Raw genomic sequence first — 13732 nt, 5'->3', positions numbered from 1 at the left:
AGGTAAGCTGGATGTGGTCAAATAGGAGACAGAAAGAGTAAACATCAATATCTTGGGTGCCAGTGAACTTTGATGGGTGGAAGAAATGGAGTAGAAGAAATGGAGTATCCTTTATAGTCAATAGAAGGGTGAGAAAAGCAGTACTGGGATATGATCAGAATATTCATTGTTTCTTGTTTGTCCTTTGTTTTCAAAGAGGACCAATGACATCATGAGTGCATAAATTGGATTTAACGGAGGTAGGGTTCCACAAAGTCATCAGCTTCACTCACTCTTCCGAAGTCATCAAAGTCTAGAGGCAAGACAAAAATCAAGATGACTGGCAATGGCTTGGGATGCAGTGGATGACCTTTTGTCTTCAATGTCCAACTAAGCTCTAAGCACTCCACAGCACCCACTTTGGCCACCTTCATGGATGTTGGAACAAATTTTTTTCATCCATCTATTCTACCACGGGGAAATTTTCACATGCTTGGGGTTGACACCCTCCTAACTCACTGACAGGTTTGAGGCCTATTGATTACCCTCAAGGTGGGGTAGCCCATCTACTGAGATGGTTTACTGAGGTGTGACTGTCGTGCATGTTATAGCTTCTTAGAGCCACAGAAGAGACCGAATGATAGGTAGATGTCAAAGGTGGAGGAGCCCTGAAAAAAGCGTAACTGATCAGATTATTCACTGGAAGATCATATACTGAAGCTGAAGCTTAAGAGCTTCAGCCATATAGTGAGAAGACAGGACTCATCGGAAAAGACCCTGATGTTGGGAAAGATTGAAGGCAAAAGGAAAAGGGGATGGCAGAGGAGGAGATGAATATCATGGAAACAATGACCATGAACTTGGACAGACTTTGGGAAATAATGGGAGACAGAAGGACCTGAGATACTATGGTTCACGGGGTCACAAAGAGTTGGACAAGACTGAACAACTAAACAACAACAAAGATGATCAACTCAGATAGCTGAAGGCTTTCTTCAGAATCTTTAAGTATCTTGTGGATAGCAATGCAACATGGGAATAATCCTCCTGCTAGCCCTCTCACTACATGACTGACACCCCTCCTCTTTATTCTGCTTTTGGTGGTCCTTCTTGTGCATATGGCATCATTGGAATGGAGCAGGCACCTTCCATGAAGAAGTCAAGGGATCCCCAAATTTTCTGACCATAAAACAATATTTGTAGGATGTAGGGAAGTGGCAACAGCTGTGCATGGGTCTGAAATTCTCTGTCTTTTTCCTTTGCCCCTAAGTATGACTTCCCATCTGCCAGGCAGGGGACAAGGAGCAGAGAGCTGCTGCAGTTACATCCAAGCTCTCTGCCCACCATGCAGGAGAACATTGTACCTGCGAATCAGACTCCTGGGTTTCCATATAAGACATGCTTACTGTCAGGCATTTTAGAGTGCAGAGAGAGATTGTCAGAGACTGTCAGCACATGGAAGGGAAGCTGACCCAGTGGCTGGGGACTGGTACCTTTTGAAAAACCTCCTCTAGCCAGGGTGTAAACTCCAGTTCCTTTCTTCAGCACCACATCTCTAAAACCATCTGAGAAGATGCTGCAGGAAGAAAGAGGTGACTCTGGTTGCAATCCCCAATTCAATATTCTGTATCTTGTATGGATGTTCACACACCTTTGTGTGTTACTTGTTTCTGCTAATGAATTACATGATCTTTAATGGTGATTTGGTCAAAGTCTATAAGTTCTAATATAGAGGTGGGAAGGGGAATGTTAGCTCATGAGTGAAGAGATTTCCTTGGGTTTGTATAGATATGAGACAAGCTATTTAGAGAGTTTCTGTGATTTTGGGAGGGAGGGAGAGAGAGAGACAGAGGAGAGAAGAGACAGACAGACAGAGAGACAGACAGACAGACAGGAGACAGACAGACAGAGATGGAGAGACAGAGAGAGAGACAGAGGAGAGAGGAGACAGGCAGACAGATAGACAGACACATACACAGAGACAGAAACAGAGACAGAGGGGCAGAGACAGAGAGACAGAGACAGAGAAAGATAGAGAGAGAGACAGAGAGAGACAGAAAGAGAAAAAGAGACAGAGGAGAGAGGAGACAGAGTCAGAGACAGAGAAAGGAGAGATATCACATTTGCCATCTATTTACTATAAATTTAGTAGATTAGAAACAATGTGGACAAATTGACAGGGTACTTTGGAGGAAATGGGGCAGATTAAACACCCCACACACATACGTACACTTTAACATATACAGTCAGGAAAATACATGTAACTGCATACCCCTTTCTATCCATGTGGCAGCTGTTATTACTGAGAGTTTTCTAAGGCTAAGGTTGGACAGCACCCACAGAATGCATAATTGATAACTGGGAGAGAGCCTGTTAGAAAGTCTATCCAGGGTCATATTAATCGCCTTCTGAACTTCCTTCTCATCTCTTTCTTTCCCTTAATAATTTCTTATGTTTTAAATGGTTATCACTCATTTCTTTCTTTTTAGTATTACTCTCACTACCCTCCTACTTCCTATTCCCCAATAAAAGCTTTTCCTTACAAAACAAATCCAGTGATTGATGTCTGAGAACGTGTCTCACTGTGAACCACTAGTCCACCACTCTGCCAAGAGGTGGGAAGCATGATTTAACCTCAGTCTTGTAGGGTCAGGATTGGGCACTGGAGTCAGAAAGGATGAATCAGGAGTCAGCAGACTGTGACCTGAGGACCAAATCCCACCTGTTGACTATTTTTGTACATCCAGAATGCTAAGAATGGTTTCTACATTTTAAAATACAAAATCTTTATTTCAAAATGTAAAAACCATTTTTAGCTCAAAGGCCACAAAAATAGGTAGTGGAGGGGCCATACAAAGACAGTCGCTCAGGTTTAGTTAACTGACCCCTGGAGTAGATCATAGTTCTTAAGGTTTTCACAGTAATTTTCCTTCACAAAGTAATAGTTTGTATAAATTATTTTAATGGTTCTGCTCACTTCCCTCTGCATCAGTCCTTTGAGGCTTCTCTGAATCTGTCTCAAGTTATTCCTCTCTTTATATAACAGAAGATGGCATTCTTGGCGGCCACATCCCATGGTTGACTCCTTTTTTTTGCTTTATTTCTAATATTTACTTTTGTGTTGTACAAAGTGAAAATTTGATGTATACTTCACATTTTTCATGAGTTATTTAAGCATTATATACAGGAGTATTAGCAATCAATTTTATTTAATATACCTTTACTATTTAAACAGCTAAACACAAACAATGCAAAGTGTTCACATGATAAAATCGTCATTTTACTTGGTACATGTTATATTCTCTGCAAGGTAAAGAAGGAAGTTAACAGTATTCTGAATTCTTCAGTGGTAGAATAGTCCAAAGGTTTTAGTAGTAACAAACTTATGCTCTAAAATATTATTTTCATGAATTTTTTTCAGTAAGGGAAGTCCTTGCTTTAATTATACAAATGTAAAATTACATTTTTATAATTGTTTATAAACTGAGCTGTTTCCCACAATAAGTTGATACAACTGTGTACAAGAGAACCACTACCAAACTATTGATTGGCCTTACAGAAATGTTCCATGGCTGAATTTTTTTTATTCTGAACTGAAAAGAATGAGTCTGACCACAGAGGAAATTAAGCCAACTTGATGAAAATCAGTAAAATCATTCCAGAGTTTCAACACGAAGTCAATCCAGCCAGATGGCTTTCCACTTGTTTCACTTTACTTGAAGCAGGCTGAACTGTCAACTTGCTTTCAGATAAAGTAGTCCTCCTGTCTTCCAGCATTTTAGCACTCAAGTTCCTGTACTTCATACAAATAACATCAACAGATCCCTTGCTGCTCTTGATATGTATTGGTATAGTCTTCTTCAGGAGTTGACACCTCCAATTTGGTTTCTTTTGGAATCCAGTCTGCAATGACAATGTGTTCATGGAAAGCCTGAATGCTTTGGATAATTTGAGAGGTCCCGTGAGCCAAACTTTTGTTTTTGTTCTTATATGTTAGTTCAGATAGCTGCTGAGCACAGTCCTCAGTTAGCCTAGCCAAAGCCCTTTCCACTGCTGTTAAATCAGTGACTTCATCCCTTATCTTCTTTTGCTGTATCTGTTCTTCGTAGGATCTGAACTTCCCCATAGGATCCATACTTCCTGAAGTAGCTTTGTCACCTTTGTTCCAATACCACTAGGCTCAAATTAAATCCACTGAACATGCTTCTTAGATATTTTTTGAAAGAAGTTGATTCGAACTAACACATTGGTACTCTCATACGCTCTTCATTTCCATACCCCCAATGTGGTTGAAACTTCATTGAAATAATGAACTCCACCAGGAGCAGATTTGATGAACTACATACCAATCAAATAAACCAAAAATCCATCCTAATGAGGTTTGGCCACTCAATGATTTTCTCAGGGCAATTTGTTGTATGTTTTCCTCTACATTAATCTTTATTTTTGATGTCAGAAAGCTCTTCATGCAGACCAGAGGGAGACAGATTAGGCTCATTGACTTGAGCTTCCTCTGGCAGCGTGGGCAGATAAGGAATAAGAGTACCTGGCCTTCATCCCCAGTCTCTGGGGCTCCAGATGTCCTCTCCCAGTAGGCTAGCAGTTTAGCTGTTATCCCTCCTTCCAGCTCTGGGGTGGCCCTGGGTGCAGCTCATCTAAGAAGCTGGAGTCATTCCCCCTTTCACTGATCTTATAAACCACTAAGACCCACAGATCAATGTCAGACTGACTGCTCTTTGGCCATGCTCATGGGGTTTATTCTTTAAACCCAAGTATAAGATATACATTTTTTCCTCATAAAATTTCAACTTACTGGATTTTGACCAATGTTCTCGACAAGAAGGGAAGGCAAGGCAATGTGCATTTATTGGACATCTATTATGTACCAAGCACTGTATTAAGCACTGGTAATAAAAATATAAACACAAAAGAAAGACAGTCCCCGCCCATGAATAGTTTATATTGTAATGGAAGAAGGCAACACACAAACGCTGTTGGGCAAAGGGGAAGAGCAGAAGAGCTGTCCATATGATGTTGAAATCCAGAAATCACGATCAGAACCAGGAAGGGAATAAAAGGGAGGCCCCCAGAGGAACTCACCAGTGAGAGAAGGGGTGGATATGTATATTAGGAAGGCAGAATTTATGATTTCAAAGAGAATCTCATATGTGCCTAAAAGGTCCAGAACCATAGGATACAAGGAATTCTCTAGGCAGAAGGCAGGATAACTAAAGCATGTATTTACACTCCACAATAACAAGCCCACAAACCAGCGTCCCCATTTTGATATTTTCATCAAAAGCTTCCAGGCCCAATAAGTCCACCTTACAAGGGTAACCAGGAGGCCACAGAGAAGCGAGATGGTATAAGGCAAAATCGTATACATGCTTCCCCTCTACGGTAAGAAGATTACCCATTAGTCTCTAGTCAGCTCTGCTACCGGCAGCTCAGCTTCAGCTGTAGGCGTCTCTGGCTCCAACTGGAAGAGGAAAGGAAGATCTTCAAGCTGTCCTCTCCCCTATTATAGAGTTTTTGACATCATCAAGCGCCGCCTGAACGACCAGGGCTGATTGGTTCTTGACTTGGGCCCTCCCCCTAGCGTAGACCACGTTAACACACCTCCCCTCAGCCAGCCCCACAACTCATCACACAGGAAGCTCTCCGATCCCTGGCATGGTCACTGGGCCTCCTGCCCTGGAAGAGCAAGCCCCAGCATCCAGGGAAGCTCAACGAGGCAAGCTGAGTCATTCAAAGAAAACAAAGTCCATTCTGGCTACAATATGGCAAAAGATGTTCCAGGGAGAGAAAGCCACAGGCATTGAGGGAAGTTCCAGGGTGGAAGAGCAGCTGAGATGTGGTGCAAAGTCTTGAAAGTCAAGAGTAAAGCTGGGGAAAGCCTGTGGAGGTAATTTTTGAGATCCTGACTCTGTCATGCAGTATGTTACCCACTTCTCCAAACTTCGTATCTTTTTTTTTTGGAGGGGGGAAGGCGGGGCAATTGGGGTTAAGTGACTTGCCCAAGGTCACATAGCTGGTAAGTATATCAAGTGTCCAAGTCCAGATTTGAACTGAGGTCCTCTTGACTCCAGGGCTGGTGCTCTACTCACTGCACCACCTAGTTGCCCCTCAAACTTTGTAACTTTTCCAAATATGACATCTCCACACCTGACTTAGAGTGATTTGATTAGTTATCGAAGTCACGCAGCTAGTCAACGATGGAGCTGGGACTTTATTCTAAATCTCTAGAATCTGGGTCCATCAGGCCTTCTTCAAGTGAATTGCCCAGTCCCAGGGCTGCTCTGATCTTTTCCTGTTAACAAAGAGTTCTTCACTCCCTTGCCTATGCAGTGTTTTCTTGACCTCCCCAATCTCCCATTCCCCAAACTGGGGGAGCTTCAATCAGCACCATGGACCACACTCATAACTTTTGGTAGGACCAACTCTGCCCTGCCCCTGGGGCAATAATACAGTCCCCTAATAAATATAGTAACCCCTGGTGTACTAAGAGAAGGGGAAAAAAACAACCAGAAAGAATCCAGGTCTGAATTGTAATGATTGTCCAGCTCCTAGAAGGGGGTCATATTCTTCCTGGGTATTTTCCCCTTGGCATTACATGGATAGTTCTGGGAGTATAGTTCCTGTTCCATCCCCTTTAATGAAGAGATAAAAATAGAAGGTGGCTATCACAGCTCACCCACATAAATTTTTGGGGTATGTGGGGGGCTGTGTTTGGTTTATGGTTTTTTCCTTTCCATTTCTTACTAGTCACTCCAGGGCCATTACAGTTTGATGACCAAAAGGAAAAACTAATATGCATTTACAATAAAAATAAGAGCTGGGATTTTCTTTCTCTACTGGCGGGGAGGAGGTTGAAACCTCTTTGTTGAATGATGGAGTTGGATGGAATACAAGAATTTGATCTCCACACTCTGGGTGGCTAAAGGAGCAGTGATTAATTTTATAGGCAGATATGTTTATAGGGGACTAAGTGTGTCCGGTCAGATGCACAGCACATTAGTGTGTGTGTTTCCTCCCATTGACGTGGTATTTCTGGATATTTACCAAGTCATAAAGGCCTTTCAAATGAGGAGACTGTTATTGGCCTGGCCATGGACTCTGTGGAAGCTCTTACCCCAACTCAAGTTGGTAAGCCCTTCATAGACATCTCCCATAGGCCTAGCAATGGGCTCGTGCATAGGAAGATACAAAGAAATGAAAATGTGATTCAGTAACTCATTTGTGAGGCAAGATCATGGCCCAAAGCACTGTGTCTGAGGAGGGCCATGCAAACTATTGCTTTAGATTGCTACTGGGGTGCTTTGGGAATGTGAGGTCATTTGAACCATCTAGAATGGGAAGAGGATCTAAAGACCATAGAGTTGATCATGTCCAATACCCTCACTTTACAAGGCAGGAAGCCAATGTTTAGAACAGAGAGGTCATAAGGACCAGTGTAACAATGAATATGTTGGGATTCAGAGGTCTTGGGTTCAAATCCCAGCCCAATTACTTATGGCCTGTGTGACACAAGACACTCACTGCCCTTTTCCGTTTCCCCATTTATAAAATGAGAAGACTGTACTCCATGACCTCTTTTATCTCTTCCAGATTTAAATCTAAGAGCCCATGATTCTAGGAAGTCCCACATTGTATGTTGTCACATCAATAGTGAACAGAATCTAGATCCTTTGATGTCACACCTAGTAACTTTTCAATGCACTCTGCACTGCTAGAGAAGACCCAAGGCTTTGTGGGTGGGCTTTTGTACTCCAGTGATGCCTGCCATCTCCAAGTTGGTGGTCTCCTCCCTTCCCCTTCCCGTCCCCATGATCTAAGGAAGCTCCTAGGCCCCAGGAGTCTGAACACCTTCATTTGGGAAGGAATGTCAGAAGCAGGTAGTCCGACCACTCAACCCAATCAAGAAGAAAGTGCCTTTGAGAGCACTGTCCAGGTGAGGGTCTGCCTTTCCCAGTAAGCAATGAAAGTTTCCACTCACAAACCAGGTAATTAGTACCAGAACTCATTCAAAACAGGGTCCTTGTTGGGAAGATTGGGATTTCCTTCCCAAGGAGCTACTGGAATAGAGTTTGACTAGTCCTCAGTCACTTGTCAGACATTTATTAAGTGCATACTGCATGCAGGGCACTATGCCAAGTGCTAGAGATGGAAGCCAAAGTCTTCACATGCCAATGAGTGTCTCTAAATCAGTTACAACCAAGTAGGAAACAGAGGTCAGACTTCAGGACAGAGAGGGTCTGGACTTTTGAGTGGGCAATACTATGAGTGTACACTACCAAAGTCATATCACAGGGCCAGCCCAAACATCAACAGACAGACCAAATACAATTCATAGTTACCAACATCTAGGTTCAGCCCGGGAGCTCGGAACAAGGGCTGGCCCAGAGTCATGCTCGCCACCACTGCTGCTCCAACTGAAAAGGGATCTTCAAGCTGTCTTCTCTCCTCTTATAGAGCTTTTGACATCGTCAAGTGTCATCTGACTGACCAGAGCCCAGGCTCTGGTGATTGGTTCTTGAGTTGGCCCCTCCCCCCAGGACCCTGGGAGGCTCACATCCACATAGATTAGGTCAACACCCAATAGGACATGGCTCTGGAATCAACACCTCCCCCTAGTCAGCCCCATCCTGGGCCCACCCCAGTCACCAATCCAACCACCCACATAGGTTCCACACCTAATAGAGCTCTGGGCCTGGGGCCCAGCACCCAACAAGCCTCAGTGAAACACGCCAAGTCACTCCAAGAAAACAAGGGCCATTTTGCTTGCCAACACAGAAGCCCTTTGGGGTTGGCTTGGGTTTGGTCCAACAGTGATGCCCTAAAGTTGACAACCCACTTTCCAGGCCTTTAATAAGCCATGTTCCCATAGAGTGTTAAAGCCTCTACTTTCTCCAGGGTCATATGTAAGCATCACGTCTGAAAATGGTGTGTGTCTGTGTGTGTGTGTGTGTGTGTGTGTGTGCATTGTAATTAATCCACCAAACCAGTAGTAGTAGTGCTTAGTAAACCACTGCCTCTCCTCACAGCTGGCCTTCATGTAACTGGCCTTGGAGCCAGAAAGAGCTGGGTTCCAGGTCTACATCTGACACATATTGGTCTTATGACCTTGGGCAAGTCACATTAGCTCTCAAGGCATCAGGCAGTGAAGTCTCTCCATTGCAGAGAAGGCACCAATCTACATTAATAGAGTGTGTTTCCTTACCTGGAGGTTCCCAGTACCAAGGAAATTCGAAGTCCACTTTTTTCCTTTCTGTCCCCTCAGTGGCAGAAAATGTTCACAGTGCTGAGGACCCAAGGATGACACTATTCTTGCCTGGCAGAAGCTTACCTTCTATCATAGAGAACGACAAGTGCAAGTCTATACTGAGTAAGGGGGTGGAGTGGGGGAGGGGGTTGGCAGTAGAGGGACAAGAGACTAATTTTGCAGGTGAGACTGGAATAGACTTTGAAGGAACTCAGGGATCCCAAAGGGTCAAGACAAGGGAGGAGAGCCTTCCCGTCATAGGAACCAGCCTAGACAAAGGTGCGGAAGCGGACATGAAGATGAGCAGGAAGGTTGACTGGATGGAGCCGGAGAGTTCCTGGAAGGGCGTAATGTGCCATAGCACTGGAATCCAGAGGGAAGTCAGGCTGTTGAGGATAAACTCACTTGTTCTCAAGTCCCGTCACACTCTGTCGGTTTTAGCGCCCAGCGGGCTACAAACTCATTGTGACAGTTTCCCACCGAGCAGATGCCGGCCTGTAAGCAGAAGAAAATTCTGCTTAATGTAAATATCTCAGGTAATTACTGCCAAGATATTTCAAGAGGCTCTGAGGGAAGCAGTTGAAAGGTAAATGGTTTTAATAACAGCATATTAAAAAAAGTTTCTCCCAGTCTAAAAGCCCCCGGGGCAGCCAACTCCCAGCACTTAGCATTAGGAAGTTAAGCCTCAGGAAGGCAGATTCCAGGCATCATTTGGTGCCTGGCAGGAGACTTTCCTGGAGGGGACACTTTCTCAGGGTGATTTTGTTCGCTTGTTTTCAGCAGAGCTAACTGGGCTCCAGCAGCTGCTAGTCCTGCTTCTCTGAACCTGGGTCACCCGCACCACGAAGAAAAACTCCCATTTCTACATTGCTTTCATGTAAAACACTTCCTTATAGAAACTTTATGAGGAAGGAAGTGATAGTACATTATCTCCATTCTACTAATGACGAAACAGAGGATCTGATAATTTGTAACTTGCCCATACTGTGTGTGTGTGTGTGTGTGTGTGACAGAGACAGAGAGACAGAGACAGAGAGACAGAAAGAGAGACAGAGAGATGAGGGAAGAAGAGGGGTGGGGAGGGAAGAGGAAAGGAGGAGAAAGCAAGCAGTATAAGGGCATGAGACAGAGATATTTTGTGCATATCTCTCCAAGTCTCTCTCTGAATGTCTCTATCACTCTCCATCTATCCATACAGAGCTATAATACATGTTTCACTGCTTCTTGTGGTGCTTGAAAACTGCAGCTGAGAGAGCTCAGCTTTTTATTAAGGATCCCAGGAAGCTCGAAGCTTCTGAGGAATGAATGCTTCCCAAGGGAAGGAAATCATTCTCAGGGGAGGGGAGGAGGGCAAAGGTTGACTCAACAATAACATCAACACCCGAGCTGATAGTAACAATAAATCAATATTTCATTCATTCATTCAACAAGAATGTTGGGCTCAACACAAGGGACACAAAAACAAAGACCAAACTATCCCCTACCTTCAAAGAACTGCCATTCTTTTGGGGGAGGGGGGGTGGACAATGCAGACACAGAAAATGAAATGCCAGTAATTTCAGGAAGTGTAGAGTATTCGATGCCCCAAGGTCTCTCCTAGCTTGGACATTCCCTTTTTTTATTTTTTAAAATTTTTTCGATTACATGTAAAAACAATTTTTAGCATTTGTTTTTTAAATTGTTGATTTTCAAATTCTCTGCCTTCCTCCCTTCCCTCCCCCATAATTGAGAAGGCAAGCAATTTGATATAGATTATACATGTGCAGTCATGTAAAACATATTTCCATATTAGTCATGTTGTTAAAGAAAAAATGGACCAAAAAAAGCCTAGAAAAATAAAGTTAAAAAATATGCTACAATCCATATTCAGACTCCATCAGTTCTTTCTATGGAGGGCTAGAATTTTTCATCGAGTCCTTTGGAATTATCTTGGATCACTGTATTCTTGAGAACAGTCATTCACAATTCATTATGGTACAATATTACTGTTACTGTCTACACTCTTCTGGTTCTTCTCATTTCATTCTGCATCAGTTCATGTAAGTCTTTCCAGGTTTTTCTGAGAGCATGCTGCTCCTCATTTCTTATAGCACAATAGTACTCCGTCACAATCAGATATCACAACTTGTTCAAACACTGCCTCAATTTCTTGTTCTTTGGCACTAGAAAAGAGATTCTATAAATATTTTTGTGTATATAGATTCTTTTCCTTTAAAAAAAAAAAACCTCTTTGAGATATAGACCTAGAGTGCTATTGCTGGGTCAAAGAGTATGCACAGTTTTACAGTTCTTTGGGCATAGTTCCAATTTGTTCTCCAGAATGGTTGGATTAGCTCACAACTTTATCAACAATTCATTAGTGTCCTGATTTTCCCACACTGCCTCTAACATTTGTCATTTCACTTTTCTGTCTTATTAGTCAATTTGATAGGTGGGAGGTGGTACATCAGAGTTGTTTTAATTTGAATTTCTATAATCAATAGTAATTTAGAGCATTTTTTTTGTATTACTACTGATAGCTTTGATTTCCTTATCTGAAAACTGTTGTTTGTATCTTTGATCATTTATCAACTGGGAATGATTTGAATTATTATAAATTTGACTCAGTTCTCTATGTATCTAAGAAATGAGGCCTTATCAGAAACACTTTCTGCAATTTTTTCCCTAGTTTTCTCCTCTTTTTCTAATCTTGGCTGCATTGGTTTTGTTTTTGCAAAATCTTTTTAATTTTATATAATCCAAATGATCCAATTTATACTTACATTTCTTTATTCAATAGCTTTTATTAAGCACTTACTAGGTCCCAAATGATTGTTCATTATGTCATCTCCTATAAAGAGCTTTCCCACACAACATTGAACTGGATCATTGCCTATATTAGGAAGGCAGAATTTATGATTTCAAAGAGAATCTCATATGTGCCTAAAAGGTCTGGAACCGCAGGATATAAGGAATTCTCTAGGCAGAAGGCAGGAGAACTAAAGCATGTATTTACACTCCACAATAACAAGCCCACAAACCAGCGTCCCCATTTTGATATTTTCATCAAAAGCTTCCAGGCCCAATAAGTCTGCCTTATAAGGGTAACCAGGAGGCCACAGAGAAGCAAGATGGTATAAGGCAAAATCGTATACATGCTTCCCCTCTACGGTAAGAAGATTACCCACTAGCCTCTAGTCAGCTCTGATACCGGCAGCTCAGCTTCAGCTGTAGGTGTCTCTGGCTCCAACCGGAAAAGGAAAGGAGGATCTTCAAGCTGTCCTCTCCCCTCTTATAGAGTTTTTGACATCATCAAGTGCCGCCTGAACGACCAGGGCCAATTGGTTCTTGACTTGGCCCTTCCCCCTAGCGTAGACCATGTTAACACACTTCCCCTCAGCCAGCCCCACGACTCATCACACAGGAAGCTCTGGTCCTTCCCCGGAAGAGCAAGCCCCAGCATCCAGGGAAGCTCAACGAGGCAAGCTGAGTCATTCAAAGAAAACAAAGTCCATTCTGGCTACATTGCCACAAGGTTATTTGTCAGTTTTGTCATTTTGCATCATAATTCTGTGTGCATGCTTTTATCTCTCTCTCTAGATTGTGAATCCCAGGAGCACAGAGACACAGGTCTTATTTAATCATGGTAGCTTGTGTGGCATCCGTATCACAACCCAGTAGCACAGGGCTTTTTATCTAGGAAGTGCTTAAGTAATAATTACTAACATTTATATTGCTCTTAAAGTCTCTAAAACTTCTCTGCTTATGTAATCTCATCCCATAGCTGCCGTACCTGAGAGATAAGGGCTATTGCTATTCCCATTTCACAGATGAGAAAATGGAAGCCGAAAAGCTTGAAGGAACAGTTGGCCAGCCCTGGGATGGGTGGCATCTTTGCCCAAGCTGGCCCTTTTCAAGGACATTTTGACTTGGAAAGGGCTGTGATTGGAGCCTCATGGGCATTCCTTCCATAAACACTTCATTCAATTCCCTCTACCCACCCCCCTTCCACCTCCAGCCATTCAGGGCTGGCCAGAAATGAAGAGTGCCCAGCTCTATTTGGGACTGTGTTAGAAGCTGGAAGCCTCCACTAGTCTTGCCCATTTTCTGATGACAGCCTCATTTGGCTGCTTGCTTACCTGGCAGGGAAGAGAGGTCCAGCTCTGTACACTGTCCCACTTCCAACAGCTTTCTTGCTCACTCCCTTGGGAGCCGCCTTGTGTGAACAGATGTTGTACTTACCTGGAAAGTGATGGATTAAGAGGTTGCCTCTGCCAGGGCCCCCTGCTGCCTCTACTGATTGACTCCAATGTAGAAACTCAAGTGCAAGATCTTTAGCAAATCAGCAAGGGCAGGAGGGAGAGCCATACAGGCATGGGGCATAGCCATGGAAATGCTGGCTTTCTGGAGCTGGAATATAGGTGTAACAGCCAGGAGGTTAGAGTTACTGGATCATGATTCATGTGTTAGTTATAAAAGGACTGGAAAGGCACAAGGAGGACAGGTTATGAA

General features: G+C 43.2%; 1 pseudogene; it reads right to left on the bottom strand.

The window, feature by feature from the left end:
* Nucleotides 1–230: 230 nt before the first annotated feature.
* LOC118856495 lies at nucleotides 231–13112 on the bottom strand (annotated as a pseudogene).
* Between the last annotated feature and the right edge of the window lie 620 nt (nucleotides 13113–13732).

The sequence above is a fragment of the Trichosurus vulpecula genome, chromosome 7 (assembly GCF_011100635.1).
Source record: "Trichosurus vulpecula isolate mTriVul1 chromosome 7, mTriVul1.pri, whole genome shotgun sequence".
NCBI lineage: Eukaryota > Metazoa > Chordata > Mammalia > Diprotodontia > Phalangeridae > Trichosurus > Trichosurus vulpecula.
Note: the sequence above shows the minus strand (reverse complement) of the source record. Positions and strands in the feature narration are given on the sequence as shown.